At 42.1% G+C, this 26286-nt stretch overlaps 1 protein-coding gene across 5 annotated transcripts in view; it reads right to left on the bottom strand.

Moving 5' to 3' along the window:
• Window positions 1-26286, bottom strand: part of tiam2a (TIAM Rac1 associated GEF 2a) — a 94211-nt gene that overhangs the window by 64318 nt on the left and 3607 nt on the right. For 3 of the 5 annotated variants that reach the window (XM_044168000.1, XM_044168006.1, XM_044168002.1), the window contains exon 1: window positions 6850-7100. The exons of 1 other annotated variant lie outside the window; for it this stretch is intronic. The gene's annotated coding sequence lies outside the window, so the exon portion shown is untranslated. Of the gene's footprint in view, window positions 1-6849; window positions 7106-26286 lie in introns of those variants that run through there. One more of the 5 variants, XR_006374706.1, reaches the window with a different exon arrangement.

Below are 26286 nucleotides of genomic sequence, written 5' to 3'. Positions count from 1 at the left end.
AAGTGTCATGACTAGGACATAGAGAGAGGTGGGGTCACTGTGCAGCAAAGCTCACAAAGTCCAACCAAAGGCCAAGTCATGAAGGCTGCTTTGATTTAGCAGTATTCCAAATATATAGACTTTTCTGTCCCAAACAAAACGTGTTTTGCTTTCACAATTACACCAGGAAGCTGTGCTTACAGTAATATTTACCCCTTTACAAGGAATAGTTCAACATTCTGGGAAAATACACTTATTTGCTTTCGTGCCTAGAGTTAGATGAGAAGATCGGTACCACTCTCAAGTCTGTATGCGAAATATGAAGCTGGAGCCAGGAGACTGATAAGTTAGCTTAGCATAAAGACTGGAAGCAGGGGCAAACAGCTAGCCTGGCTCTGTCAAAAGGTTAAAAAAAATCTGCCTGCCAGCACCGCTGAAACTCGCTGTAGTGTTGTTTAGACCCTCTGATAACCTTTTTTTTGGATCAAAGTAGTAGTGCTTGGACAGAGGGACCAGGACCAGATCAGTGGGAGTCTATAAACCAAGCAGTCCACTTTCTTGGCTCCGGCACCTTTAATAACATTAGGATCGAGCTGCAGACAAATTAGGAGTCAGCTTCTCCAATGACAGTTGAATGTCAAATACCATTAATAGCCTCTGGTATCCCGTGTACACACAGCACACGTGTGTGTGTCTGCTGTGTTTACAGCAGCCTGGTGAACTGGTTGTCCTCTGTCTCCACTCCAATGTCAATCCATAAGGTTCAGAGATTCAGTAACACTGCATTGAGCTTCTGTGAGTGGCAAGCTTTAATAATCCTCTGGCATGACTGTGAACCCACTTTGGCAAGACTGCTAAAGCCTTTCAAAAGTGGCATTTATGAGAGCCTGGTGGCATCTGCTGTAACACCGTTTGAGGAAGGCGACGTATTAATATTGCAGGACTGTCCCAGGTTGCAACAAGCTGAGCAGCAACCTGCCCTCTGCATAATCTGCATGATTTAGCATCAACCCATGAAGGCACCAACCAGCGATAAGAATGACCTTCTTGACTTTGTATAAATGCTCTGCCCTTGTGTATTTTGTTGGTGGTGAGTTGATGGCAAAACTTCACCAGAATCAGGAAGCAACAATGATTAGAAAAACACACTTTAGCTCCTAAAAAGAAAAATACATAAATTGAAAAAAAATCCTTCTGCTTTTCTGAAAAGGTTTCTCTTCTCAACATTGGTTCCTACAAGGCTTGCCGGGTGGAAAAGTCTAGACAGTCCTTTGCACCTGCGCAAATCAACATCAAATGTGAAAACCACCCGAGCTGTGGACTGTGCAGCCAGGGTGGCATAGAGTGTGAGCAAGTTGTTCCCCCTGGGACAGAGAGAGTGAACCCTGGGTTAAACAGCTCTTATGTAACAGCCAAGTCGAGATCATGTCTTGGCGCTAGCAGAGCAGAGAAAAATGAAGTTTCTTGGCGATGAGGAAACCCAAGTCGACCATAGTGAGAAATAGAGAACGGCTAGTCAATCTTTGGGCATCCAGAGGGTGCCGTAAAAATAAGCAAGCCCACACACAGGCTCTACTACTGCTGCCTGGCCGATACACCACTTGGCATCCCCCTTACATTGAGGATGTGATGCATATTATACTATTTTGCTGCCATTTCACAGAGGCGTAGACTGCAAAAACTGATGAAACTGATAAAATGTCCCTACAACTACTGTTTCTTTGCTCTTATCTTGACATGCATTGCATTGAGTTCCTTCGCTCATATATCCCTTTCCTTCTGACAGCTGAGGCCTGTCAACCAAATAAGCCCTGACGATGATATCGCCCCAGGAAACAGGTCATTTGGATACATTTACCTCTTTGGAGAAAATAAATTTCAAGAAAGCTGTAATTGAGCGTGTTCACTGAGTGGATGCCAGGATTGCCGGTGACCTAAAGCAATCAGGACCCTGTCTCTGTTTACACTGGCCGGACGCCAAATGACTGAACCAACATGACAAAGCCTGGAGACCGAGAAGTGGAGAAAAAGCTTATCTTGCTCAGAGATCAAACCACCGACTGCTAAAGCGGGGAGGGGGCTGGACAGGGAGAGGAGCGCTAATGAGCCTGAAAATGTTCCTCAACATAACACAAATACAACGGCTGCCAAAGACCCTCCAAAGCACTTTACGTCTGTCACAAAGCCCAGGAAACTGTGCAGATAAGGGCGCGTCATGCCCCACGCAGTTAAGTGGAGCAAGCTACTGAGCAAGCAAAAAGGAAAAGGGAAACAACATCAATATCTTGTAAGATTGCAGAGTTATAGCAATTTTTGTGTTGTGATGAGTGATATATGGGTGCTAAAGGTAGATTATGATGAATGGACTGTTGAACAGCGTTGGATCCATGTGCAGTCAGTGATGGATTTGTGCACATCACAATGCTCGTTCTCATCTGCTCTTTATAACTTTGTGCTACTATGATTTATCATTTTTCATCTTTCAGAAGAATCATATCGTCAAGGGATACTGATCAGGCTACGTCGATGCAGAAATTTGCTATCTAAATTAACTATAAAAAGCGAAAAGGGATCTGAAACAATTAATACCACGCAGTTCAAAGACATGAACACAGCTTTGATAAATTAACAAATGACTCTGAATATGTTAGCAGAATCAGTCGCCTTGCTAGAGGTGCTGGTACAAATACAATAGAAGAGGACAGGCTTCCTAGCTTTCATCAGAAACAATAAGATAGTCAGTCTCCACCCACTGATGAGCAGGTGGGATTTGTTGGAGTAAATGTGTACCCAGAACGTGCTCCATCCATCATGGGGGCAATACAAGACACATGGCGCCAACTGAACATCCAAGCACCGAGCACTTTGGCCTGTAGCACCAGCTGTGTTTGCCTTTCCAATAGGGCAAGGATAGTAAGTGAGACCTTATGGCTACTGGACCGAGGCAGATCAATCACAATTTCTATTGTTATAAGGATTGACCGGTAAGCAGGCTAAGAAGCAATGAGAAGGGGGTGCAATGGGGTATTTTCATTCAACCCAGGCTGTTGCCTGAAGAATGTGCCATTACATGCAGTCTTTTGAAGAAGGTATCAGAAACACAAATATCAAGTACATACAGACTACTGCACACAGCAGAGACATGATGCAACTTGACTGTTTCAAGCTTGAATTCATAATCAAATAGTATTTTACACACAGCATAAAAGATCACACGCACACACACACTCCAACGGGGTTCTCCATAGCAGCTGGATTGTCAAGATATCAAGTCCCACATGCAGATCAATACACCAGCAAATAGCTTCTGTACCCAATACTCCTTGTCCTCCCCACCTCATTGTTCATACATTTTGATAATCAAACTACTTCTTGTATATCCACAGCTTGTAAATCACTTGGTCAGGTTCAAAGTGCTGAGACAGCACCTTTTCCAGACTGAAATATTGTATGCCATCTGGTAAGCTTACAGGAATTACATGCACTACTACTCAACTGCTGCCATGGGGGCTTTTTGCCTCATGTACACCTTTCGCAATATGATTTATATTATCATCAATAAAAGAATGGTAATGGCATGTCATGCAGTTATTTCGGGTTAGGGTTAATGAAAGTGTTGATCACAAATGAAGAGTGGTCTGGCACTGTTTAAGAGCTACCTCGTGCCCTTCTTCACCTACACCCCGGTCACCTGCGCGTTAACTCTTAATCTGATACCTCGTTTCACACATTGTTAAAACGCCCGCCACCATTAAATCTTAATTTTCTTTGCAAACCTTACAATCCATTCACATACAATCCATTTAGCAGGTGACCCAGAAGGAGTGCAGTTCAATTTAGACCTATGCATTAATCTCCTCAAAGGTCTGGGAGTTGTGGCTGTTAAGAGGAGCATGAATGGGCGCATCGGTTTAGCTGGATAAAACCACGTCGCTCTGCTGAGCTGGACAGAAGGTTCCTGTTTGTGCAGCACGGGACCTCGTGTTAGAGCAGATACACAAAGTGCAGCTGACTGAACAAATCCCTCAAAGTGGATGGGTGTGTGTGTGTGTGTCCGCCAGCCCAGTAGCCACAGCAAAACAAGTTAAATTCAGAATCACTGAATTATGCAGCACACAAGGTACAAAGCGTCTCTTTTCGGCATTTTTTTAGTCACAGGGTTATTATTATTTGTGTCCATGCTGCCACTAAAAGACAGGACTGCTAATGTCAATGTTGTGTCGGCGATAGCTCTTCGACCCGTAGCTGCGTGCACCAATAAAGGGGTCAAAGCCTACCGTGTGTCTTTTGGTTGCCGTCCTGATGAGTGCGGTAGCAAATGAGAAGTCTCGGCCAAGATGTTGTCAACACGAGCTTTTAGTTCACCTGCTTTTTATAGCAACCACTCCAGACTCTGCTGGCCATCCACTACCAGCAAACACTTTGAAAGCCAAATATAATCTCAACCACAGAAGTAAGAAATAGAAACATACAGGCCTCCATTATACTTGCCTGACTGGACTGTCTACACTGAAACAGAAGCCCTGAAAGGACATTTCACTGTAATCGAGGGAGTAAATATGCTGTGAAATGGACAAAAAGAGAAAGTGTTTGTTGATTTCAATTTGTTCCATTACAAACCCTTTTGTCTACAAGATGCACAAGTCATGTGGAGCCCCTGTGGTTTCCCCCTGCAGTGCCTCTCTACCTAGAGACAGTAAAAGGCCTTCATCCCCGTGTGACAATAAGCACAGATGTTACCCATGCCTGATAAGTCACACGCACGCCACCTTATATGGAGAAAAATGTGCAGGGGAGAAGACATGAAATATTGACGTTTCTCGGCCCGTGTGCTAGCACTTCAGAATTAACGACGACGGGCACTCACACACAGCCGTTCAAATGGGCTGCGGAGAGGAGAGCCATTCCAAGTTTCTCACTTGACAAAAGTTGCTGTTCACACAGAGCATCAAAGCATCAATGACAAGAAGAGTCATTTTTCCACAACAGTGAAATTGTTCCTCTTTACATAACTCGACAAAGTTACACACTGTGTATCAACTGACTTCAAAACTGTTAGTTTCATGAGGGAAGTTCCTGTGGTAATGATGTCACTGTTTCATAATGTTACTGAGCCCTTCAACTTAAATTAGACAAGAGATGAGCTGTGAAGCAACTCTTTGCCACCCAGAGAGCATTACATATCCCGTTTGACACTGGTAAACAACTCTGACAACTGCCAGTCCTGCCAGCTGAAAGGCAGAACTCGCATCTCGTGTCACAAAGGGAAAGAGTGAACAAGCAAAACAATCATGTTTTCCGCTAAAAGGAAATTACTGGCCACACTCAATCAGTATCACTCCGGTTCAAGACCCCGTCCCAACCCGGGGTAAAACAGAATAGTAAAAACATGTTCTTTGTGGTTGAGGATTTTCTTTGCCGCAAAAATGTGAAGCGCAAAGGCAGAAACATGTACATGGTGCCACGGCTTCTGACCTGGTGATTTTGTTACTGATCTCCAACAGAAAAAAACAGGATGCACACATGATAACAGCAATTAGGTAAGTAAATTACTATTTCTGTGTAGTCCATTAAACACGCAGGGGGGAGCAGATAAAATATAAACCACTCACACAGCCTGATTCCCCCTCCAGAAAAATAAACGGAAGACATTCTTTTCTCTTGCACTCCTGTTGGGCTGAGCCTAATTCCTGGTTAAAAACAATCCAAGTAATGATTAGTAACCATTTACAGTGCTTCTACTTAACTAATCCATCATTCAATAATCATTAATTACATTAATTCCCATTAAAATATCACATTTCATCAAGATTGAACTTCACCAAGATACGGCTGCAAGAATATTGGACAGCCGGAGCCTTCAGACAGATCAATGACCAGACCAGCCAGCCTCTGTAAGTCAAACATTAGCCTGTGTTTTTATTATTACAACCCTCCTTGGCAGCGTGCAGAGGTAGCAGGACAGTCAGACTGACACTTTCGCGTGTGTGTTTCCATGACAGAGGGTCCACCATGCCCGGCCCTTCCCTCCTGCTCCTCGGGGCTGTTTGCGCTGGGCAGGCTCTTCACTCCAGGGATCCCAGGGCCCTTTTGTTACCTCTGTATGTGGCTAGAGAGCCCTTCCACCCCAGCCCACAGCCAAACAACAATACAAGTGGAGGGTAAATCACATCCAAACACAACAGCAGAACATGCCCCAGCATCTAGTGGAATGACCAATGTCCCCAGTCTCTTGGTTCATAATATGTGGCATGTTGAACATCTCCACACTCAAGTGATCTATTGTGACAATGGAATGACACCCAAATAAAATATGGAGTTTTAATTAATTTCCAAGGCTGAGCATGCTGACAGGATGCAATTTATTTGATCTTAGTTTATTTATTAACTGTTTCACACTGCACACTGCAAGACTTAATAATGGATATTGTTTTCCAATGATGAAAATTACAGTTTTAATATCTGATGATTACAAATATAAAAAGGGAGAGGTCATTCTCTGTCTCTTTAGTATAATACACACAGATGAATAACTACTCTGTACTTTTTATACAGTGGCCCATGATTTACTCTCACAATAAAACGCCTTTCACCACGACACAAGTATAATCACTGACGACAATCACATGTTTTTGCAGGAAAATTGATTTAAATCACAGCTGCTGCAGCGAGATTTACTACTCACAACAACCAATGAGAAGCCACCGGTGAAATAAACGCCGAATATTACAAACTTTTGTTCAACAGACAAACTTTATGCGAATATCCTAATTAAAGATGCGTTTAGGTGTCGCAGCGGACAAAGCGCACGAAATGAACGGAGTTCTTTTAATCCGGCGTGAGTGTGAAGTAAGTTCCCTGGCAACTTACCGGCTAGTGTTTCCTGTAATAAAACATACTTCTCGCAGTATTCGTTTGTTTTCTTCTTCGCAACCGCTAAATATAACGTTGTTGCATTTCATAGAAACACAAAAATCGGATTTTCTTGGAGCGTACTTCCACGATTCCTCTGTTTCCAGACCAAATGTTCCTGGGACGGAGCGCCAAGAGACTGCGGACTCCTCCCAGACAATGTGGGGTTAAACTCCTCCTTCCCACGGACACACAGAGGGGGGATGGCCGCGTTCTTCGATACAACATGGAATACCGGGGCATTCATGAAAAGTGTATCTAAATGTATAAGAAAACACGGTAAATCAGGGGTTCCCAAGCAGTGGTCCGTATACCTTTAGCGGTCCCTCACGGAGATGTCAGGGTCCTCAATGAAATTACATTTAAAGTTTAATTATATGACTATTTCACTCAAATTAAAGGCTTGAGACTTGATATTTTAATGGAAAGCCACCTGTACAAACTGGAGCTGTGGGGGTTGAAAGAAGCAGTGGGGGATGCATCAATTTGCATTATGGGAAATGTAAGATCCAGTGTTTTTGAGCCATACTAGTGACTAAAAATCAGGATATCTCAGGCTCTGCTGCTTCGATTTTAACCACTCTTTTTCAAATCAGTCTCGTTAGTCACCCCAAATTTTTGGAGGTGCAATACTTAATAGCTGAAGTAACCGTGCAGTGGACGTGCACGCAGTTGTGTTTATACCACATTGGATTGAGTGTTCACACATATTTGTAGGTGTGTACGGTCCATGTGTGTATGGGCAGATTAAAATTTTTATCCCACACGGACCCTCGACGAACAGACGTGGAAACTTCATGGCACCACAGGTTTCACTGCACCACATAAGGTGTGGTATTTTCATTGTGACATGAGGAATGGTTTAATTTCAGTTCTTCACTCACTACAAGTTTACACAGACAAAATATCTAAGTGTGATTTTATTTTTAAAATCAGGTTTTACTGTTTTACCCACTGTACATGCATCTAATTCAGGATTAATTCAGCTTCCTTGGAACAAACTCTTATTAAATTTGGATCTGTAGTCCTAAGAGGATCTATTTGGCGGCCCTTACCTGAAAAGTTTCCTGCCCTTAGGTTCCCAGCCAGCTGTTTCACTTGGAAAGGTGAATCAGGTGAACATATTTAGCATAACACTAACAATCCTGTCTGTCACATGGATTAATGAACTGATAAGCAGCGTGATAGGAAACAGGTTTTGGTCTCCTCAGACAAACTAAAACAGCATGCCAGTGAAGAGAACTGCTATTGTTATTCTACGACCCTCCCTTCCATTTTCTCTCTAGCATTCTCAGTCATCCACATCCAAACGCCTCCTCCGCCTGATAACACAGTTGCGATGACCCGGTCTTCATTCCTGCAATCTCCCTCGCAATGCTCGTAAACCACAATCCGGCCTTGTGTTTCGTAATGTGGCTCTTTGGCCAGGCGTGTCGACCCGGCCAAACCCATCTAATCTGCATATCAGCCTCTTTACAGCTGCTACGAGGAATGAGGAATGGAGATTCTTATCTCTCTGCTGCCCATTGTAGCTGCAGGTATTGTAATGCTCTGCTCCTTTCATCATAGACCAGTATAGATCTGTCTACACAACAAGCAGCCCCATATCCCCCTTTATTTGTTTTTAGCCGCAGGTTATTAAGCTACAGTTAGCAAAGCATATTGTTTCAACAAACTATCTTATTATGCATCTTCAGAAGTGTCAACGGATACAGACAAATGAGGCTGTGCGAGGACGTGAATCATTGTAAGTGGAGATGTGTTAAAGCCACAACTTTGGTTCTTGACCGATTCAAACCCAGGATTCTGAGTTTCTTATTTGTCAAGGAGAACCATTATGTTGGCCCATGGTTACTGCAATAATCCACTGAGCAAATGTCATCGGTATTACCAGTAACGTGCTGCAGATCCCCACCCAGTATGCAATGTTACTCAGTGCAGCATTCTGGATATATTCTGGCCTGTGTGTCATCTGGCAGCTTTCAGGAGCTCTGGTCACTCCGCATCTCATTAAATATAATTGGCTCTGATGGACTTCCTGCCACCCATCATCCCTTTCTGTCTGTCTGTTGGTGTGACACAAGACAACAACCCTGCCCGGGCCTTTCCCATGAACTCACAGGAGAGCTTGTAGAGGACCAGTGATGGCTGAAATATTGGTATTGCCAGTTTATTGCTTTAAAACACAACAGGGAGCAGAAAAAACAGTGAGCTCAGCCAGCATTTTCTCTTTTTTTTCTGCTGACGCAAAACAAATATTCTACAGATAGACAGGCAGGTATGGGCTCACACACATATACATACAGTCACACACTTATCAACACCTCAGCACCCTCTCCTTCTCTTAAATGAGGCTTCTCAACACCCACAGTCCAGCCATCCTCACTGTCGCCACTTTGTTCTGCCATTATGGCCACTCTAATAGGGTCGTCATAGTAATTGTATGTGAGTGTGTGTTACTGTATGTGAGAGTAGGGGAGAGGGGCGGCAGATCCCCTGCTAAGTGATTTTCTCACTCGTCTCACTGATGCCCATTGTACAATGTGATTCGGCCATTATTACTGTACGAGGGCTGGCCTGTTCAGTGCCCACATGCTATTACCACCCTCATTTGTCATGTAGCATTTAATGGCTCGCTGTGGCTGGGAGAAAATTGTCTCGTACAGTTGTTTCAAAGGCTGGCAGGCTGGTGTGGAAGATGCTCTGCGGTTGTCTGGATGTGAGACGGCATCCAGAAACACAAGGAAGGAGTTGTCATAAGGTGTGTGGGTGTGTGGGTGTGTGTGTATGTGGGACAAAGGAAGGGCCATAATCAGACACACTCACGCCACACCCTCAAACAACTCCTTACTTGTTTCTAAATACAGCAGCCGACATTAAAGCATCCACAACCACAAAGAGGCGACCGCAGCAGATCACACAATAGACAAAGGAAATCTTTACGCCCAAAAGGCGATAGAAGGGGCAGGAGTGAAGAGAAGGTATGAAAAAGCCAAGCCATTTTGTAAAGGCTTTTAATTGAACACGACAGATCTGATCCAAGTGATAGCATGCAGACTCCTGAGGGCCTAACTAATGAGAAATCAATGACGACAACGAGTGAACTGTGTGTCACAGCAGCCAACCTCTCACGCCAGTGTTATTCTGGTCTTTAAAGGACACACAGAGCACTTAAAGCCCCTGATTTACCTTCCTGTATGTGGGATTTCATTAGTATTGGATAAAAACCTCAGACCTTTATGTAATTCTGTAAAAAAAATAAAAGTCTTACACAATGGCCTTTTGAATTAATTCCTTGAACTGTAGACCCGTGAAAATTACTCAGCAGAAACCCATGGTTTCATTTTGAGCAGAAATAAATCTAGCAGTAGAAGTTATAGGTGATGGCTGATGGAGCAGGTAGATGCTTGATAGAACGGCCTGCGCCTGCTATCAGAGGATATACAAACCTGTATGGATGTATTGGAGAGGGAAACCACACGTGATGGATCTGTCCCCCACACACTGCATCATCTGTCTGTCTGACTGCCTGTCTGTCTGTCTGCCACACAGATATGTCATTACTGAGAGGAGAGAGCAACATTGAGCAGGGAGGGGGCCTGGCTGTTCCTGAGCTGTTGATTACTTGAGTTCTAGGTGAAGAAACTATCACAGGGGTGTGACAGAGTGAGGAGTTGAATTTGGTTGTGGTGTCCCTGTGTGTGGAGAAAAGATTGAGACAGCCATTTGATGAATGCCTGTTTCCATCTACTTGAAATCATTACTCTCTGAAAAATGAATCATTTCAAGGTAAGCTCACTGAGGTTGTTAGAGGATATCTGAACCTCTCTGAAAACGTCATGGTATCAATCAGACATCATGGTCATTTCTGGAAAAAAGAAATCCCAAGCAAGTTCAGTGTAGATGATCCAAGATTGTGCTGGAACACTTAAAGAGGTTCACACAAGAAGCTGACGAAAGCAAGAAACAGAAAGAAAGGGAGAGGTTGCGAAAATGGTTTACAAATTGCGCAGCATCAATTCATACAAAATGTATCAAACAAAAATACACTGTGCAGCAGTACTTCCTAGCCTAGGGATCAGGAACCCCCTAAAGGGTCACAGGATAAACCTGAGGGATCAGGCAACAATCAACAACATAACACAGCAGAAACGCTTTTCAGATACAAAATATTTAGATTGTTTTTCTTCATATTTTCCATTCCTCTTTGTTTTTTGTCTTTGGTTGAAATGTACTGCATGAAACATGAAGAAAAGACAGGCAGTGAAGGTATATAAACACACATTCATCCAGAAGCAGTTAAATGAATGGGAATCTAACCACTGCCTAATTCTAATGTGATTTTATTCTTGTTGGTGCTTATCTGACGGCACTTGTGGGCATTTAGCATAAAAAGTGTGAATTGTGAATTGTGATGTGCAGAAACTGCCTGCAAGGTGTTGTGGAATAGTGTCACTACAGGGCAGCATTCATATTCACTCCCACATAATATTCTCACCTACTGTAACATGGCAGTATGCTCAACTTTTACCCCTTAAAACAAAGACATTGCATTTGTCTTTGGGTTGCAACCATGAACCAACAGTTATGTCGTTTGGCGTGGAGAGAACGATCACGTCAGTTTCACTGCATGAACCCAACATCAGAATATGTTCACATATTCAGTCTATGGTATAACCCAATGCTTGCTCGCTCAGATAAGCTTTGTGGATTCATATGAGCATCTGTTGTGTGAAATACTGAAATCTGTTCTATAGTTTTACCAAATCGCTACACAAAGAAAACACGATGATCAACAGTCTTTATCCCTTTAAGCCCCAATGTTTTAGCTGCACTGAATTTTTACATTTTACCAATTCCTCTCAGGCAACACTGCCCACCTACATTAGCTCAAAAACATTGTTTCTCTCTGGCTATTGCAACAAGTGACTCTGCAGCAACTGACAAAAAAATCTGCTTATCCTAAAAAAACATGTTTGTCTTCCCATCAGGCCGTGTCAAGTCTGGCACACGGTGGCACTGCACCATGTCCAAACATGGAGAGAGAAAATATGACTGATGGACTGATGTTGGAAAGCTTAACGTGCGGTCAGCATTACATCAGACCTCGATCCAAAAATGCATCCAAGAAAACACACGAGTGCCCATTTTTACATCTTCTTTTACTGAATGTAGGGCAGATTTGACAATGACAAAGTTGAGAGTATGTAAGTAGCCAAATATATCCCACATGAGAGAGAGGAAAGGATATAAATGATTGAGAGACTGCGGGGAGATTCCTTTATGAAAGAAAGATCAGGACTGGACAAGCCTTGTCTTTTATAGACTCACAGAAAGAGAATAAGGAAGCAGTCTGCAGCTCTGGGCTGGAGCGACAATTTAAGCTGCTTCAAATCTCTTCACTCCTGGTCGAATGACTACAACCACAGCCCTGCAGACGGAGGCCAGTGGAGGAGAATCCAGAGCAAACACAAGGACACTTGATTGAGTTATCATAAGCTAAAATTGAGTCTGAGAATAGCATATTACAAGGCAACAAACGTACATTGAAAATCAAAAGCTCTATACAGAAAATGGCAAAGGCTGATTCCAATGAGCCAAATGCAATCATTCACTCTAAAGTGTAATGTGATTTGTATTGGGCTGTGCTGAAGCTATATTCTGCTCATTCTAATTCAATAAGGGCAACAGATAAACTGAAAACAAGCCACAAAGTTCAGACACAAACAACTTGGAGTAGAAAGTTAAGGGCTGGAAATAAGAGACGTGTTAATTACATTCTTTAATTGCAACAACATTCAACCACACAGTTACCTTTTCATCAATTAATGTAGCTATGACGGTGATATTGCTGGCCTCTGTGGATCCCCAGAAAGTGTTAGAAACAAATGGGCCCTTACTGCTCCACTAGGACTGTGATTATCCCTCCGCCCACTAAGGTAACGTTCCCACACCCATTACCTCCTCGCTCCCTGCTGAGAAACACTTTCACACCCATGTGAAGGGAGCAGAGCACAGGGCTGTTAAAATTGCCTCGTTAAAATCTGCTCATTTCACTTTCTTTATTAGAAACACTAAAACGCCGCTCTGGGTCTTTCCCATAAAATCATCACCTACCAGTACGATGCAGAGCGACAAAAAGCACCAAACCCGAGCGAGGCAGTTGTCTGTCTGGCAGCTCTGGTTTTAAACAAAGTAGGACCTGGAGCTGTTAATGGAAATCTGATACCCCCCCCCAAACTGTCTGGACTGGTTTGTTTATAGGCCCCGTGGAGGCATGCATGGCAACTGTGGATTAGTTTGTGTGCTGGTAAGCTTACATTTCCAAGTTTGTGTCTGTGTTTTAGGCTCATAAGCAGTTTTTAATGTCTCCTTGGGGATAAACTTCAGCTATTATGGCAGGTCTGTCAAGCTTTTGATTTCTCCACATTTGAAGTGGTGCGCATGGGGCTGTAGTAAGAGCGATGCTCAACATAGTTTGGAGAGTGGCGTCTTTTTTTTTAGCCCTTACAAAAAACAAGAAAAAAAACCATAAGGAATGGATTCTACCGCTCTAAAGTAAGCCACAATCGTTAGCATGTCCAATATCATTAGCTAACTACATTAGCTTGTTTCTTTGTTGTACACTGTGTGGAAGCTGGTCCCGATGCTATCAAAGTTAATGCTAATGTTAGCAGCTCTGTCCTGCTATTAATTGGATTTGGGGAAGTTTACACACCAGCAACCCCAGCCAGCATTACCCGAGATAGCATTACGTTTGCCAAACACATCGGTTTGTCCTCATCCTAAAAGCCTTGGCTTTTTGATGTTAAAAATGAAAAGATACTGTTTGAAAGTATGAACAAATGTTTTGATCTTACATTTGTCCTTATAATACTTACAATACGAGGACTAGCTATTTTTATCTACCCTGCAATACAAGCAAAGTGCTGTTTCTTTAATTCCATGTCTTTCAGCACAATATCATGTATGTAGCCATCAAGAGTAAATTTGGGACAGGCTTCTTGTTTTAAAATAAGTCAGCTGGAAAATAAAATCACCTGGAGACAGTGTTTTTACCCAGCTCATGGAGCTAAAATTAGCTTAATTAGCTAGCTAGCTAGCTAACTATAGTAAAATCTGCCAGCGTCAGTTGTCATTTCAGCCTGTAAAATATTATACAGTAAAATAAAATAAAGTAAAATGACTATAAATTTAGAATGGGAAAATCTAGGTTATCTCTGTGAACTGCATATGTGCCGTGCGAGTGTGGCAACAGTAGCTAACAAATGTCAATTTCACAATGAGAATAACTGCAGACCTGTGAGAATGGACCAATTCATGTGATAAGGTGAGATTAATATTCAGTTATTTAGGTCCATTTCAAAAGGCATGCTTCTTGGACTGTGTATTCATGTGGGAGAGCTGTGAACAAAAGAAAAGCACTCAACACGTTTCCATTTTGCAGCAGTGGGTCTCCCCTGGTGTTTGTGTTTTCTCCAGCAGCCCTTTGTGTGTGTGTGTGTGTGTGTGTGTGTTTACCTATTAGCCTATTTAGCTAATAATATCTAATGGTGCATGTGAGACTCTTTTCATTTGGGCTGTGAAATCAGATTAGTTCTCCTATGTGCTGTGATGTGTGTATGAATGTGCGCATGCATGTTTGATATGACAACAAAGTGTATGTATAAAGGTAACCTCTCCATAGAAATGGCAGAGCATCCACTATTCAGGAGACAACTGGGAGTGTGTGTTTGCATGTACAGGTGGTGGACAAAATAATTGAAACACCAAATTGTATATGATATGAAGTATAGCCCCTTCAAAAGAGCTTTATGTCATCTTATGCTGCTGCTGTACAAATCCTAAACTGTGGGTGACAGGATTTTGGAGCTTTCTATAAGAAGCATGGGAAGCATTTGAGTTCATACTGATGCTACCAGCTGGGCAAAGCAGGGAACAGCTGCAGGGCCCAGGAACTCAATGGGCCCTGAAAGCTCCAGGCTTACTGTGTGTCAAATAGTTTGTGTTCATTTTACTGAAAATGTCTTGTTTCATTATTTTAGTTTTGTAGTTGCATATTTTTAAATTAATGTAATTTAATCAAGTTACCACACAGTAAACCTGGAGCCAGTGTTATGGCATATAAAAACTATACAAAATGCACAGAGAGTGGAAGGAATGGAGGGTTTAAAGGGGCCCAACAGCTTATTATTTTGCCCTGAGGCCCCTTAGCAGGTTAATCTGGCCATGTTCATTACACATGAACAACATTCTTTTATGTCAGGTCAGGGCTCCAGGCCCGCTTTTGTTCTGAACTAATAACCTATTGCTAATAATAATACTAACTAATAATTATTCTCTAACAGATTTACATTTTTTATCAATTGATTTATTCCTGTTGATGAAGTTTGACTTGTCAGTGGATGTTTTTTTAGCGGTTTGATTTGGCAGTTTAGCTGAAGGTTAATTTACCAAGCAAATTGTATGTATCTAGGACTCCAGTGCTCCAAGTTAACACTTAAGCACAGTGTCAATCAAATGTGCATAACAGGATTCATCTCAACAGTGAAAAAATGAGAATGAAAAAATGTCAAATTCCATGCAGACAAATCTTAGTTTTGTATAGATTCAAATAATGTATCTTTTGAAACAATATTGGGCCCGTTTGTATAGAGGTTGAAGTGAACAGCAGATGAGTATGTAGTTACTCAACTGAAACAGTTCCAAATATAAACTGTGGCTACATCAGCTATATTAGGTTAATATTAAATTTTAAAAATGTATGAATCCACATCCCATATAAAATAAACCACAAAGCATTCATTAAAAAGTGATTGTTGGGCCTCTTTTACAACTGACACACACCACTAATTGGTACAATGGTTACTTTGCCTGTGTAGCTGAGCTTGTAATTATGATGATGTGCTGTGATGATATGATGATGAAAGTTATTTGTTTCATATGAAATATTTCTGTTATTTTGTCCACCTCCTGTGTTTATGTAGACGTATACTGACTCCTACCTGCTCACTGTCGGCATGGCACCAAAACTATGAAAATATCCAAGTTGCAATAACGGGGAATTATCCTTTAACTGGTGCACCTGAAAACCAGATCCACCACTTCTTCTCCCTCTCCCTCGCTTTTCCCCTCCCCCATCCTGTGTCCACTCCCTGGCAGCTTGTCAGTCTCTTTTGCCCTCTCTGCCTCCACCACTTTACCCCCCATCCTGGCCCAGAATGGTCTGGTCTGACCAGGCCCACCTTCCTAACACAGTAACTCTTACACTCAAGATGAGTGCCAGATTTCATGTTTCTCATTTTCTCCCTGGAGTCCCACGTGACACTCAGGGCATGGGGGGAGGAATAAGATGGTGGAGAAAGAAAGGGAAGAGAAAGGGTGGAGGCCAAACGGCCTGCTTACTCATTAGCTACGACTCCGTCCTTCACCTTGTCAAGCCCTCTGCACTGACCCCCTGACCCTCCTCTGCTTTCTCCACTGAGGTCATTACTGGTTCCTGTCTTGAATTTATTTTCAACTTCAAGTTTTGTTGGAATAACACTTTCTGACTTCTAATTCTAATTTCAATGTTGCATTACTTGTCTGACTCAAACCGAACATAAACAGCTTCGCAGAGGCAGCATTCGTTGCAGGGATGTTGTACTGAATTATACTGTACATGCAGGGCTCTCTTGTTGTGTCTCTTGTACATCAGTGCACACTTCAAACTCATCCACGTTTCTCTGACATATCATTACTTCTGGCATTCTCTTTCTCTTTGGCATACACTGTGCTCAAAAAGGAACATTGTCCAAAGTAAGAAGACTGACATTTTAGCAGCAAAAAGCTATTTTTGAATAAAATACCATTAAGGCTACCTCAGATGCAACCACGCACAAATAGAGAAAGTAGTCCCCAACAGTTTAAAACAATATGCTACTTTTAGCAAATTTGAGCAAATCTACACAAAACTGACTTAATTTTTTCTTAACAGTTTCTAAAACTTCTGTTTTACTTTCTGTCTTTTACGCACAAGACAGAAAATAAAAGTGTTACGAGCGGTTTGACCAAGGAGACATGGTAATTTTATAGTCTATGCTCTCATCATAACAGGTTGAGGACCAACTAACTGGAGATTTCCCTCTAAAAGGGTGCATTCATTTAAGGTGAATTCCCCCCAGTTTGAAGGGTAATTTACTGCTCTCTATAGCCTCTCTGGAAATGATGGAAATTAAAACCTAAAAATAACCTTCAAGTCCTTTTTTAAAACAGCATTTTTAGTTTTATGAACCAGGCAGTAGCTCCCATTGAGAGGCTCAGTTACCAGGGAATGTGCCCAGACTGCGACACGCTTCACTGGGGAATAAAAAAAAAAAAAAACTAGGAGAGAATGGAGAGTGGAGAACAAGAGTTAGAGGAGCAGAGAGGTGAGAGGCAAATGGTCAGAGGAATAAAAAAGGATAAGGGAAGGAAGCAGAGCGAAAGAATGAGGGGAAAGCATGGGGGAATGAAAGAAGGGGAAAGTCCAACCACGGAGAGACGGAGGGAAGAGAGAATAGCATGTGCAGCATCAGCGCTCCTCTGCTCATCACTCATTGTCATTTCATTTGCAAAGGCTGGCAAAGCATGTATAGTTTATATATCACATCAAAAGAGGACGAATGGTCCCCAAGTTAAAGGGTAAAGACAAAAGGATTACAGATTTTATTTTATAATAATAATTATAGGAAGATCATCTACTGTTGGTCATGTTTATTTACAACTACATCTAAGACTAATGATAAGAGGGACAGGAAGGAAGAGAGTGTGAGAGTATTTCCTCTACATCTTCTCTAGGTCATGGACTTCTCAACTCTGATTACAGACACACACACACTCTCTCTCACACACACTGGTGTGACATCTGCTGTGGATAGGCCCTGTCACACTGCAGTCTCTGCTGGGGCCGGCCGTCACAGATGTTCTCAGCGAGGTCCTCAGTCCATCCCTCCACCCCTGGGAGAGTTCAGAACGGCGGTCCAGAGAGACATGGAGACAGGAAATCTGTTCTTTTTCTATTTAACGGGCCAGCGGATCCATATTACACACACACACACACACACACACACACACACACTTCAGACCTTACTACCAAATTAAACAACATGAAGACAGACGAGGGAGATATATTCAGGAGTGTGTGTTTCATGAATGTGCTGTAGCATTTTCAGGCAGGAGTGTGTGCTTTTTCTTTCTGTGTGTGTGTGTGTGTGTATAAGAGAGAAAGCGTGTCTGTGTATCTCATATGTGTGGGTGGGATAATAGGAAGAGGTTGTATGTGTGTGTGTGTGAGAGAGAGTGTGAAGGAGAGGAAGATTGCTTAGATGTACGAGAGAAAGTGCAAATGTGTGTGAGTGTGAAAAAAAATGCGTGTATTTGCTTATGTGTGTGTGACAGCCCGAAGATCCCTGATGCCTGCTGGTCATTAATAAACATGATCATGAATGTTTAATCCCCATCAGCAGGGTGGCAGGGGAACCCTCGTGGGTGATATTGACAAAGTCACGCACACACACACTCAACAGATTGGAGGAGTGGCAGGAGGGAGGTTTGAAATGAAATATAAAAGACTTTCTGTGTGTCTAAAGATAGTACTTTCCAACTATAAAGAACCAATTCATAACAAATATGTATGATGAACAACTATTTACGATCAAATTTAGCCACTGGGACACTTAAGGAAACAAAACTATATTGCGTAAATGGGTCTGGGGTGGGATAATTCCACCCGGTCACAGCAAGGTTTCCCCTCATTTCAGGAATTTTCAAAGAATAAGCATTGTGAAACAAGACAGAAAAAAGTAGATCTCTGCACTCGAATTAAGAAACAAGTTGATTTGTATTGGAAACACGTAATTGTTCCAAGAAAATCTGATTTCTGGACTCAATAATATATAAAGTGTCTTATTAAAGATGTTTATGAAGATGTTTTGCAGTGCAATTATTTTCCTCATGGTATTAAGTATTAGGCTGATAAAATGTTCATTTTCCAACATTTGCCTTGTATTTAAAAAAGCTGATATTAGCCACTAATCTGATATTTCTGCATGGAATCTTGGATAAGAATACTGCATGGCCTGTTGGAGTGTCAACTAACAGGAAGAAAAAAGGTAAAAAAAAATTACACAAACCGTTTTTTGTTTTTTTTTACTCTTTCCAAAATTCTGGATTCTTCAAAATCAATTCATTTCAGTTATCAGGATCAAAGCCAGCGTGTCTTTTACAGCACTGCAGTATGATGCCACTCCTTGTGCTTTGGTTTCATTATTGTGCATGTAAGGGGAGATCTGATATAAAAGCACAATAATGTTTTTTTAAACAGGTATATATGGGAGAACTTGTGAACAAGGCAAAAAAAAAGTCCTGCTAATGTGACTAAAACAATTTATTTAGTTTGAGATATGTCGCACATAACCGTCTCAATTCTGTTCCAGAGGCTTTTGCATTATGTCTGCATATATGCTGCATAATACTTTGGGCATATGTGCGTAAAAAATATCTAAATGTAAAAAAAGGATCGCTTCATGCTCACTGTGAACAGTTTTCATTAGAATATAACTAATTTCCACTTAAATAGTCCATGAAAACAGTTGACAGGGTGTTCTGTGGATAACCAAAAATAAATGGGAAACTGTTTCTGCAAATAGATGAGGCTGTTGAATTTTTTAAAAGTAATTTTTCAATTCTGTAAGTGCCACAAATGAAATTCCATTCATCTCCAATTCTCAAAATCTGTGCAACTAAAACCCAAACTATCTGCATGGTCAGGCACCAGTAGAGGTAAATGAGGAGGGTATTTTAAAAAAAAAAAGATTGTGTATAATATTGGCCTAAAAAGGAGGCAGCTTTATTCAAAAGAACTTTAATTTCCACCTTCGAAACCCCCAAGTCAGTCCAATTCGATTTCAAACATCTGATGTGATTCCATTTGGATGTAAGAGATAAACACACGGTTCAGAGACATCAGTAAAAGACACCATCAGGTTTGATCACAGTACCTTGATCTTTACAATTCTGTCAACTCCCTCCTATACCCCCCACCCCCTCTCCGGCATGATTCTGGTGAGTCAGGAATTTCCTATCTTTTTAATTTGACATAGTCTGCTCCGTCTCTTGCGCACACTTCTGAGTGATGCCTCCGAGTCTCAGGAGGGAATCTGTTTCTAACCATCGTAAACACACAGGCAGACAACAAGGAGGTCTTCAGGACTAATTAGCAGCTGGCTGCTGCACCACGCTAACAAACAGCACAGGGGGAGCAAAGGAGACCGGGGGCGAACAAATAGAGTTACATGTGTGGGCAGGTAGACACACACACACACACACACACACACTAAAGTAATGGAAACAATGAGGCTTGTTTTGGCGGTTGATGAACCAGGTGTCACATCTGCAGGAAGAAGCTGAGTCAGCCTTTAATAACCAGCTTTTATAAGGTCTTCTTTCCACATGATGACAGCCACGTGACTGGAGGCGACACAGACTGCATGAGAACAAGGTGGATATAAAATATCTGCAACATATTATGGCTGTGTGAATGTGTGTGTTGAGGCTTTATGCAGAGGAGTGCAAGAATGAGAGACTACATAATCAGAATATTGATGTAAATGCTGCGGGAGTTGGTCAAATGAGTGTGTGTGACTGCAATATGTGCATGCCCCCACTCTAATGAGAGCCGCGCTGAGGTAAGACTGACAGCGGGAGGCTGCAGCCCGTACCTGCCTGTCTTTACTGATACATTTCATGTTTTAACATTTCCTCCATTTCCAGGCACAATGTGCTGCGCTGTCAAACACTCACACCACTTGCTCAGCATCTCAGCACACCTCCCTCCCTGCATATCTCCCCTCTTACCCCTCCTTCACCTCCTCCCCCAAACACACACATATTCCTCGTTTGTGTTGGCAGATTTAATAAACTCCCCTGTCACCCAGATTACACACAAACACACAACACCCCGTCTGCCGTGAATCATGACTGGATCCTCTCTGAAGATCAGGAAAGGTGTTTGTTGCTCATTGTCGTCTCCTTGACTACCCTCTCCTGCATTTTCCCAGACTCCTCCCTGTGTCTCCAGCAGTGGTGACCTTTAACCTCCTATGGCCCGATGACCCCACCCCAACCCCATAATAAGCGCAGACAGTTTGAGATGAGAAGCAGAAGCGCTAACAGAGCTTTTCTAATGAGACACATTTTTGGGCAGATAGTCACATGTAAACAGATGATGTATGTTTACTGATATTTGTGTTTTGAAATGGGGCCACTAACAGGAAAGATTAGGGACTAACAACAGAGACAAGAGTTGTAGACATCAGTCCTAAAATGTGAATGTACTGTCTCTGCCTGTGTAAACCATGTTTGCACTAATGGGTTGAATTCTAGTTGCACGGTGGCACTGCTGACACACTGCCACACACACACACACACACACACACACACACACACACACACAGTTAGTTATGTGTGGTGGAAAAGGTATTCAGTGACAGGCATGTAGACCACTGATAACACACACACACATGCACCTCCTCAGTATGCAAATACACACTGACTTGGCAAACACAGGCTTTCTCTCCTCCTGCTCCTGGCATGCCGTAAAAAAGAAAACACTTGCCACAGAATATTTTTTCGCCCCCAGAGAGGATGAAATGAAATATCCTCATGACAGTTGAGGAAAAAAAATGAGACAAGTTGCTACCTTCAAAAACAAAAGTGGAGCAACACTCAATAGCATTATCTAGAAATAAGTCTGGATTTGATGAGCCTCTGCCGCCTATCACTATGGTGCCTCAGAAAGAAACATCTACACTTATAGCGGTTCTGTGAGATTGTAATGCTCAAACTGTTAGATTGATCAAAAGTTGAGGTCCAACATTTGTTTTTGATTTTTAGCATTCATGGTGAAGCAAATGTAATAATTGGCCACAGGGTGGTGTCAAAATAAAGGTCTTTGGCAACCTACATCAGAGGAGTTTATCATGTTGTGATGGGATGTGTGGCAGTATTACATATTTCATCATGTCAACATGTTAAGTCATTTGTGAGATTTTGTGCATCTCTCGTGAGCAAAGATGTGAAAATGAGCTACGTAGAAATACACTTTATATGTTTAGCTAGCAGCATGTCTCTAAGGATGGCAATACCAGTCTTTAATCGGTGTCCAAACTGAAATATCACAGCTTCTATCAGATGGATTGCCATGAAAAGCAAATGTTCGCATGCTAACACGCAAAACTAAGATGGTGAACATAGTAAGCATTATACATGCTAAACATCCACATGTTAGCATTTAGCTTAGGGCCCCAATGTACAGCCTCACAGAGTCGTTAGCATGGTTGAAGACACTTAATCTTGTATCTGAACATTTAGGCATGAACTATATATGACATGTATGGTACTACTTGTCATTTTTGTACTAAATCATCAGTGTTTTCATCAATGCAAAGTAGTAATACACTAGTAGCTCATGTTTAAACTTGGTGGCCCCCTCCCAGTCATATTTGCTATTATATATCGCCCGTTGATGACTCCTCTAATGCCCTTGCTGCTGGTTTTTTTAAATATCACTAACTCTTTCAACTTACAACAACATGTGTCTGGCCAAACTCATTCCCGTGGCCACACCTTAGACCTAGTCTTTACTTTGGGCCTGAAAACCCCATCTGTGGAAACCAGGGACATGTTTGTATCTGATCACCTATGCATTGTTTTCAACTGTGAATTAGAGGCTGCCAGTACTGTCTTATCCCGCTCTAAGTATACACGCGTCCTTAATGAGCAGAGTGCCTCAAAATTCTGTACACTGTTCAATTCACCGGGCAGTGTGTTTCCCGATTCCTCCAACACCAACGATTTGGTTGATTATTTTAACTACCTGTGTTCTTCAACCTTAGATCTCATAGCTCCTCTTAAAAATAGACAAAACTCAAAGACTAGAAAACAGCCATGGTTAAATGACAGTATTCAAAGCTGTAAAAAGAATTGCAGAAGAGCAGAACGCAGATGGAAGAAATCACGTCTCCAGGTCCACTTTGTGGCCATGAAAGAGTTATTACGCCTTTATAACAGGATGGTGAAGGATGCAAGAACATGCCATTTCTCTGCACTTATTTCTGCCCATCAGCACGACCCCAGATTCCTGTTTAAGACTGTGGATCAGTTAGTTAACCCAGCCTCTCCTTGTGCCCCTGCTGAGTGTGATGCTGATTGTGAAAAGTTTCTTTTGCACTTTGTTGGAAAGGTGGAGTTAATAAGATCTGATATCACCCCCAATCCTGCCTTTTTAGATGTGGATCACCCGCTCAGGGCTTCTTTGAGCAATTTTTCTGCTGTTACTCTGCCCGAACTCGCAGACATCATGTCTCTTATGAGAGTATCCTCCAGCCCCCTGGACAAAATCCCAACTAGGTTTCTATTGGAAGCTATGGATTGTATTGCGCCCCTTTTACAAATTATTTTTAACAGCTCACTGATTTCTTTAAAACAGCTTGTGTCCAGCCAGTCTTAAAAAAACCTGGGCTTGATCCCACCCTCCTGGATAACTACCGCCCAATATCCAAATTGCCTTTTATTTCGAAGATTCTCGAAAAACTTGTATCTAAGCAGCTCCTTGCTGCTGTGGAAAACAATAATACCTTTGAAAAGTTCCAATCTGGCTTTCGTCAACACCACAGCACTGAGACAGCCCTTCTCAAAGTCACTAATGACCTTTTAATGAATGCAGACGCAGGCATGTGTTCAATTCTTGTGCTGTTGGACATAAGTGCTGCCTTTGATACAATTGATCATGGCATTCTTTTAGACAGACTGAGGCACTGGGTGGGCATATCTGGCACTGCACTAGACTGGTTCGCATTTTATCTGTCCAATAGGAAATTCTGTGTTAGCATTAATAACTTCAAGTCATCCTTTTCCCATATCAAGTATGGTGTGCCTCAAGGTTCAATTCTGGGACCAATATTGTTCTCCTTATACATGCTTCCCTTGGTTGATGTAATCCGCAGACATGGTATTTCTTTTCATTGTTATGCGGATGACACACAGTTGTACCTCCCTGTCAAGCCCACTGACCTTAGTATGCTGAGTTCTCTGCAGGACTGCCTGTCTGACATAAAAAATTGGATGTCGATAAATTTTCTTCAGCTCAACTCAAATAAAACTGAAATCCTTGTTATTGGGCCCCAACACATCACTAAACAAATACTGCCATCCACTGGTAACCTGTCACAACATATCAAGCCTGTTGCACGAAATCTTGGTGTCCTGTTTGATAGCAATTTATGTTTTGAGCAACATATCACTAAGCTTGTCCAATCATGTTTCTATCACCTCAGAAATATTGCAAAAATACGATCTATTTTAAATCTTAGTGATGCAGAAACTGTTGTGCATGCTTTTATCTCCTCACGCCTTGATTATTGTAACAGCCTGTTCACTTGTCTTAATCAAAAAACTCTGACACGACTACAGACTGTACAAAACTCAGCTGCTAGGCTGTTAACCAGGACCAAGAAGTATGACCACATAACACCTGTTTTTGCCTCTTTACACTGGCTCCCTGTTGGTTTTAGGATTGATTTTAAGATCTTGTTAATTACTTTTAAGGCTCTTCATGGCCTGGCCCCAGATTATATTTTAGACCTTGTAATCCCTTATGAACCTTCACGTAGTTTGAGATCTTCGGGCAGGGGTCTCCTGTCTGTTCCTGAGTCCAGGATGAAAACTAAGGGGGACAGAGCTTTTGCTATCAGGGCCCCGAGGCTCTGGAACAACTTGCCCGAAGAAATTAGGTTGTCTGAGTCAGTGTCTTCGTTTAAATCTCGTCTCAAAACACATTTTTATCTGAAAGCATATCCTGATTTTACCTGAACTGGATTTTATTTTACTGTTTATTTTATTGCTTTTCTGTATTTCATGTGTTTTATTTCTTTATATTTCGTCATTCACTGTGTTATTTTATTTTTCTTGTTGTGAAGCACTTTGTACTTTGTTTTGATAAGTGCTCTATAAATAAAGTTTTATTATTATTATTATTATAGTAGTAGTAGTACACTAAGTATTGTGAAGGTCGATGGGGTTGTGATTCATTTTTGTCTGCACAAAATTGGTTGGTAATCCACCCAACTGTTTGGGAGACATTTCACTGAAATGGACCGACTGACCGACAGACCGCTGGCGTGGCCCAAAATTAAAAAAAAGACACAATGAAAATGAACTCAAGTACAGTTACAGAAACCATCAGACAGCAGAAAATAAATAAATACAAAACAAGAACGCAGGATATTCTTTAAATACACCTGCAAATGACTGAATGCTAATCACCAGTTACTTATTCATTTCCTGTGTTTTCTGTCTCTTATATTTGATGAAGGCCATCACGGCCACAACAACAGCTTCATATTTTCCTGCAGAGTGTTGTGCATTCTTTCTCTACCTCTCTTATTTTAAAAAGTAAGAAATTGACTCCCTCTGGCTGCATGAATTAACATTCCTACTGGAGCTTAAAAGAGCAGCAAGTGAGAACCTGAAAACTTCTGTTTAAGCCCGAATGCTGGCAAGTACACACCCTGCTAAAGTGCCCTTGAGCAAGCCACTGAATCCCCACCAACAACCAGCTCCAGGGCCGCTGCTCTAACTTCCTGCACTCACACTGTGGTGGTGTGGGGGTACAACTCTGTGACCTTGTTGCCTCTCCTGACGAGACTAAGTTCCTGGGTGAAGGGAACTTTGGACACCTCGGCCCAGTCTCGAAGAGTCTGCTGGCTCTGATAACGGGGAGCCAGGCAGGCGGTGGCTTCTTGAAGGCAGAGGAAACTTACACACACTCCCACAGTGGTGAGTAATTACTGTGGCTGCCGAGTGTGAGCCGAGATAGGGGATTCCTCTCCTGCATAACTAGGAGGACGGAAGATAGATGGCTCTGTTTTTTGCTCTAACTCAATCTCTTGTGCTCATGTATTCGTGTGAGCAGCCACACCAGCACAGACACTGTCTCTCTTCGCTTGGCACAGACTCCACCACTTGCAAATATCTGGGTATCTGGCCATGGCAGATAGAGGCTGATTTTAGTCTGGAGGCTTTGGAAGGCCTAATCAATAGCTTTAATCAATTAAGAATGCAGCAACCGAGAAGCTGCAGAAACAGGCCAAGTCTCACACTGAAAGGACCTCATTCCATTTATCACACCACTCCTGTATCGATCTGAAAAAGGAATGGAAAGAGGTATCTGATGAATTCATTTCAGCATGCTGGTACCATGAAAATTCTGCATGGCAGCAATTTTCTATGCTCTTATCTTTACACTGAGCCTGTTGTTGTTTGAAAGGAGGGAATTTCATGTGTAGATATACTTTGCCATGTCACTGGTGGGCTTTT

This window comes from Siniperca chuatsi, linkage group LG15 (assembly GCF_020085105.1).
Source record: "Siniperca chuatsi isolate FFG_IHB_CAS linkage group LG15, ASM2008510v1, whole genome shotgun sequence".
NCBI lineage: Eukaryota > Metazoa > Chordata > Actinopteri > Centrarchiformes > Sinipercidae > Siniperca > Siniperca chuatsi.
Note: the sequence above shows the minus strand (reverse complement) of the source record. Positions and strands in the feature narration are given on the sequence as shown.